This window comes from Psammomys obesus, unplaced genomic scaffold, assembly GCF_907164565.1.
Source record: "Psammomys obesus unplaced genomic scaffold, mPsaObe1.curated_primary_1811, whole genome shotgun sequence".
NCBI classification, from domain to species: Eukaryota; Metazoa; Chordata; class Mammalia; order Rodentia; family Muridae; genus Psammomys; species Psammomys obesus.
This window is the reverse complement of record NW_026585689.1, coordinates 12,790,909-12,797,395: the sequence shown is the minus strand read 5'-3', so window position 1 is coordinate 12,797,395 and position 6,487 is coordinate 12,790,909. Positions and strand designations below refer to the sequence as shown.

General features: G+C 39.9%; 1 pseudogene; it reads right to left on the bottom strand.

Annotated features, from left to right (window-relative positions):
- Positions 1-331: 331 nt before the first annotated feature.
- LOC129667443 (tRNA (guanine(6)-N2)-methyltransferase THUMP3-like) lies at positions 332-4,681 on the bottom strand (annotated as a pseudogene).
- Positions 4,682-6,487: the final 1,806 nt, after the last annotated feature.

Here is a 6,487-nt window from a genome sequence, read left to right as displayed (position 1 = left end):
TTGTGTGTATTTATTTTAAGGCAAATGGCAAACTGTAGATTATGAGGGATGCTTCAGTTTCTGAGGGTGAAATACAGAACAGTAGGCTGTATAATTGGCAATAGAGCATGGCCCAAAGTGTTCTAAAACCTAGAAACCAAGCAATGTAGGCTTCTCAGGAAATACTATCATAGTCACCTTGCTAACAGTAAAGCATTCTGGAGTAGTTAAGCAGTTAAAACTGCAAAACTAAACTACTTTTTTGCTATTTCTCTCACAAAGCAAGTTCTTTATGCTGACATTGCCAGTATTCAGAACTACAAATACTATTAAGTCGTCTTCATTCTTTGCTTTACCAAGGAGGGCCTCTTTGTCCATCTTGTTCTGAAGGACGAACAAAGGCTTGAGGCGTGCATTTCAGAAGATAGACTGCAGCATGAAGGCTCCCGATGTTCACTCAGACTGTATAGACTTTTCACCACATATGTCCCATTCCAGATAATGCCTTGGCAAAACATTTCTTGTCCTGAGTAAGCAGTACAGCTCTACCTATCCCTGGTCTACAGACATGGCTCATTTTCTGAAGGCAAGCTGGATGTAGATTCCAGTTTCTCTTCTTGGAGCCCATCCTTTTTCCAAATGGCATATCTGTAATAATAATATCCACAGAAGCAATTATCAGTGGAAGGTTGCAGATGTCCCATTGAACAGCATTAGTGGGAAAATCCCAGGATGTTTTTCCATTTTTAATCTGGCTGTTAGTCAATAGAGACAAGATGTTACTTGCTGCTCTGCTCACTGCCAGTGGGTTGTTGTCCCCAGCAATATGGTCACAGTGAGAGCACTCAGTAGTCCCATCTATTGGCATCTCCCTTGTTCTCACATTGGATCCACTATTACATCAGTAGCTTAGGTTCACAGAGTCTGAGCATCCCATAGGCAAGAGTTGATCTAAGTGTTGTAGTTCCAAAATGTGTAGTATTTCTGTGATGGAGACTCTCCTCTGTCAGCACAATGCCAACAATGACTTCATTATCATGGATGTTCAGGAGAACCTCTACATCAAAGTTGGTCATATCAGCCTTTCACTTGAAATGTTCCTGAACGGCATCCCCAAACTCTCGCAGCCTCATTTGAGGTAAGGCAGTGTTTCTCTCTGCTCTGTTGTGGGTGACTCTAAATTTCTGTACTTGTGGATCAGTTTCTTTTCTTAAGCCTCCACCAAGCTTTCTGCAAGGTGCCAAGACATCACCTACTAAGGTTGATGTCTCTTCTTTGATGGCTGGATTTTCATAATAGTCCAAGATATGTGAATCTGTAATGCTGCTGCCAAGCTTTTCCTACCGTCTTTCTCATCTTCTTTATCTCCTTGTCCACAGTCAACTTTCTCTTTACCTGTGCTCTGATTTGCCTTTCTGTGCTTTGATTTCTTCTTCTTGAAAGTGTAGTTAATTTGCCAGACTTTTTTTTTAATTTTATTTTTTTCTTATCAGTTACATTTTATTAATTCTGTATCCCAGCCATGTCCCGATCCCTCATTCCCTCCCAGTCCCTCCCTCCCTCCCTCATCTCCACCGTGCCCCTTGCCAAGTCCACTAATAGGGGGGACCTCCTCCCCATTCATCTGATCCTGTTTTATCAGGTATCTTCAGGACTGGCTGCAAAGCTCTCCTCTGTGGCCTAACAAGACTACTCCTCCCTTGGGGGGTGGGGAGGCCAAAGAGCCAGTCATTGAGTTCCTGTTAGAAATAGTCCTTGTTCCCCTCACTATGGGAAACCAATTGGTTACTGAGCTATCACAGGTTACATCTGAGTAGAGGTTCTAAGTTACATTCATACATGGTCCTTGGTTGCATGTCAGTCTCAGAAAAGACCCTGTGCCCAGATACAGTTGGTCCTTGTTGAGCTCCTATCCTTTCCTCATTAGACTAACTCCCGTTCTTTCTTATGATTCCCTGTACTCTGCCAAAGGTTTGGTCATGAGTCTTTGCTTTGAAAACACTGCTAGTTAGAGTCTTTCAAATGTGCTCAGTAGACAGACTCCTGTCATATGTTCAATGTGCATCCCATCTGTCTTTCTAAACGAGGATTGATCATCTTACCCCATGTCCGCTCTCTTGATTATCTTTTTTAGGTGTACAGATTTCATTATGTTTATCATATCTTATAGGTCTATATAAGTGAGTATATACCGTGTTTGTCTTTCTCCTTCTGGGATATTTCACTCAGGATGATCTTTTCTAGATCCCACCATTTGCCTGCAAATTTCATGATTTCCTCCCTTTTGATTGCTGAGTAGTATTCCATTGTGTAAAAATACCACAATTTCTGTACCCATTCCTCCGTTGATGGACATCTGGGTTGTTTCCAGGTTCTGGCTATTACAAATAAAGCTGCTATAAACATGGTTGAGCAAATATCCCTTTTGTGAACTTGAGCAAACTTTGGGTATATACCTAGCAGTGGTATAGCTGGGTCTTGAGGAAGCACTATTCCTAATTGTCTTAGAAAGTGCCAGATAGATTTCCAGAATGGTTATACCAGTTTACATTCCCACCAGCAGTGGAGGAGGGTTCCCCTTTCTCCACAACCTCTCCAGCATGTGTTGTCCCTTGAGTTTTTCATCTTGGCCATTCTGATGGGTGTAAGGTGATATCTCAGGGTCGTTTTGATTTGCATTTCCCTGATGGCTAATGAGGATGAGCATTTCTTTAAGTGTTTCTCTGACATTCGATATTCCTCTGTCGAGAATTCTCTGTTTAGCTCTGTTCCCCATTTTTTAATTGGATTACTTGGTTTGCTGCTTTTCAGCTTCTTTAGTTCTTTGTATATACTCGATATTAGTCATCTGTCAGATAAAGGGTTAGTGAAGATTCTTTCCCAATCTGTAGGCAGTCGTTTTGTTTTGATGACAGTGTCCTTTGCTTTACAGAAGCTTTTCAGTTTCATGAGGTCCCATTTATTGATTGTTGCTCTTAGAGCCTGTGCTGTTGGTATTTTGTTCAGGAAGTTGTCTCCTGTGCCAATGAGTTCTAGGCTGTTCCCCACTTTTTCTTCTAACAGATTTAGAGTATCTGGTTTTATGTTGAGGTCTTTGATCCACTTGGACTTTAGTTTTGTGCAGAGTGATAAATATAGATCTATTTTCATTTTTCTGCATGTGGACATCCAGTTGGACCAGCACCATTTGTTGAAGATGCTGTCTTTTTTCCATTGAATGGTTTTGGCTTCTTTGTCAAAAATTGAGTATTCATAGGTGTGTAGGTTTGTTTCTGGGTCTTCTATGCGGTTCCATTGATCCTCCTTTCTGTTTTTATGCCAATACCATGCAGTTTTTATTACTATTGCTCTGTAGTACAACTTGAGATCAGGGATAGAGATACCTCCAGATGATCTGTTGTTGTACAGGATTGTTTTGGAGATTCTGGGTTTTTTGTTTCTCCATATGAAGCTGAGAATCTTTTTTTCATGTTCTGTAAAAAATTGAGTTAGTATTTTGATGGGAATTGCATTGAATCCGTAGATTGCTTTTGGCAGGATGGCCATTTTCACAATGTTAATCCTACCAATCCATGAGCATGGGAGATCTTTCCATCTTCTGAGATCTTCTTCAATTTCTTTCTTCAGAGACTTGAAGTTTTTCTCAAACAGGTCTTTCACTTGATTGGTTAGTGTCACCCCAAGATACTTTATGTTATTAGTGCCTATTGTGAAGGGTGTTGTTTCCCTAATTTCTTTCTCGGCCCTTTTGTCTTTGGTATAGAGGAGGGCTTCTGATTTTTTTGAGTTGATTTTGTATCCTGCCACTTTGTTGAAGGTGTTTATCAGCCGAAGAAGTTCTCTGGTTGAATTTTTGGGGTCGCTCATATATACTATCATATCATCTGCGAATAGTGACACTTTGACCTCTTCCTTTCCGATTTGTATCCCCTTGATCTCCTTTAGTTGTCTTATTGCTCTGGCTAGGACTTCAAGTACTATGTTGAAGAGGTAGGGAGAGAGTGGGCAGCCTTGTCTTGTCCCTGATTTCAGTGGGATTGATTTAAGTTTCTCTCCATTAAGTTTGATGTTGGCTATAGGCTTGCTGTATATTGCCTTTACTATGTTTAGATATGTAATTTGCCAGACTTTTAAAAGGTCTGACGATGGGAACTTTCCAGCCAATTTTTCAAAGTCCCTTAGAACTTCTCTTGTGTTTTTGAACTGGTAATCTTTAAACTCCTGAGCAATCACAAACAAGTTATCAGTTGATCTGAGACAATGGACCTGAGCCAGACTTTCCACTTAAATATTAAAATATACCTTGCCCAGGTCTTTGCTGATTCTGCATGATGACTTCAATTTCTCTCTCATTTCACCTGCAGCTGTTTGCTCAAAACCCGTAGGTACAGTGGCTCCAACAGTGACTCAGAAATACTTGGACTCACTTCTGATGCCACTTTCTTTTTTTAACAAATTTTTAATTTTTTACATTATTAATTTTTATTCGCTTTGTATCCCAGCTATAGCCCCCGTTTTCATTCCCTTCCAGTCTCACCCTCTCTCTCTCTCTTCTCCTCCCATGCCCCTCTCTAAGTCCACTGATAGAGGAGGTCCTCCTCCCCTTCCATCTGACACCACTTTCTATCACAGGCACAGACCTCTCGCTCTCACAAAGGTTCAGATCCAGGATCTGTCTGGTAGCTTCTTGCAAGTCAGACATGATGGAAATGTTCCTAAAAGGCCTGACAGTCTCCACAGACCCTTCCAGCAGCTGCACCTGTGGGCCTAGCACACTCAGGGCACCCTGTTTGTCTTTTAATTAACTTTATTTTTAATCATTTCTTTTTCTTTTCTAAGATAATTACACCATTTTTTCCTTCCCTTTAATCCTTTCCCTTCCCCCAAGATCTCCCCTTCAACCCCTCCTTGCTCTTTTCATGTTAACAGTCTTGTTTTTTAATTAATTGTCATTATACACATACACATTAATATATATGTAATATATATTCCTAAATATATAAGGACAACTTGTTCAGTCTATAAGTGTAGTGTCACTTGCATGTATGTTTTCAGGGATGACCATCTGGTACTGGATAACCAAGTACTTGCTCTTCTCTGGGTAAAGAGCATAGGGACACAAATTTGGAGATATTAAGGTGCACTCTTGTACCCTAGCCACAAGGTTTGTCAATAAAAACCTGCTGTAGCACCAGTGAGCAAACTAGCAAGTCAGGCAATCCCTTATTTGGTGCCATCTTGCTACAGAGAGAAATTGCAGGTCTCCCATAGATTATTTTACAGAGGTTTCTGTGGTACTGACAGAGACCTTCCTTCCTCCTTTGTTTAGACCCACCTGAGGGTCTATCCTTCACATTCTCAGGATTCTTTAGTTGACTGTGGCTCTTGATGTAGGGTTGAGGCCTCCTGGACTTTCCCCCCATCTAAGTTAACTTTGTTATTTTTAATGACATTAGGCTATGAAGGAAATAAATTAATAATATAGAGCTTGTTGTACACTTCACCAAAGCTCCCTAAAGTGAGTACCTTCTACTATCATGGCATTCTTATTACATTATTTACATTAATATAATACTATTAGCTGTAGACTTCACATTTGATTTTATTACTTTATCCATTAATGTCATACTATTCCCATGATCCAGTTAGGATGCCAACTTGGATTTAGTTGTCAATTCTGTTCACTTTCCTATATAATGTAACAGTTTTAGACTGTCCATATCATCCATGACCACACCTGAGAGGAGTTCTACCCACATATCCTATATCATTCTAATTTCTACCTAATATCAGTCTGCCTCACATTTTCCTAATATTGGATTTATCTTTTGGAGAAGAATAACAGAGAATTTAAGCTTATTTCTTCAGTGGTTATTTACATCAACATGACTTATAGCTGTTAATAGTTTATCTTGTATGACTAAAAGTAAGATATGCTTAGTTTCACTAGTGGAAAGTTACATGTCTCCTTTCCATACAATCCATTAGAAAGTAAAACAAATCTAGGTGAAATTTAAAGAGAAAGGACTTATATGACATATTTCATAGATGGAGGATTATCATAAATTCTGGAACTATTTTAATATCAAATCAGTAGCTAAGAGAAATGAGAGAATGAAAATGCCACACTTGAGTCACTGAGCACATTCTGGGATCTCTGTGGTACTGGGGAAGAAAAACAGGTGTGATGCTACATGGACAGAGACAGAGACTTGGGCAGAAAGTCACATGAGAACAATAAACAATATACATATTTGTAACAGAAACATAGACCCTAACATCAGACACAAGAGAACACAGCAGAAAGTGCATCCCCACTCTGCCACTCAACTCTTTGCCCTCAGCTGGGTCTAAACAAAGGAGGAAGGAAGGTCTCTGTCAGTACCACAGAAAACTATGTGAAATAATTTATGGGAGATCTGCAATTTCTCTCTGCATCAAGATGGCACCAAATAAGGGATTACCTGACTTGCTAGCTTGCTCACAGGTGCTATAGCAGATTTTTATT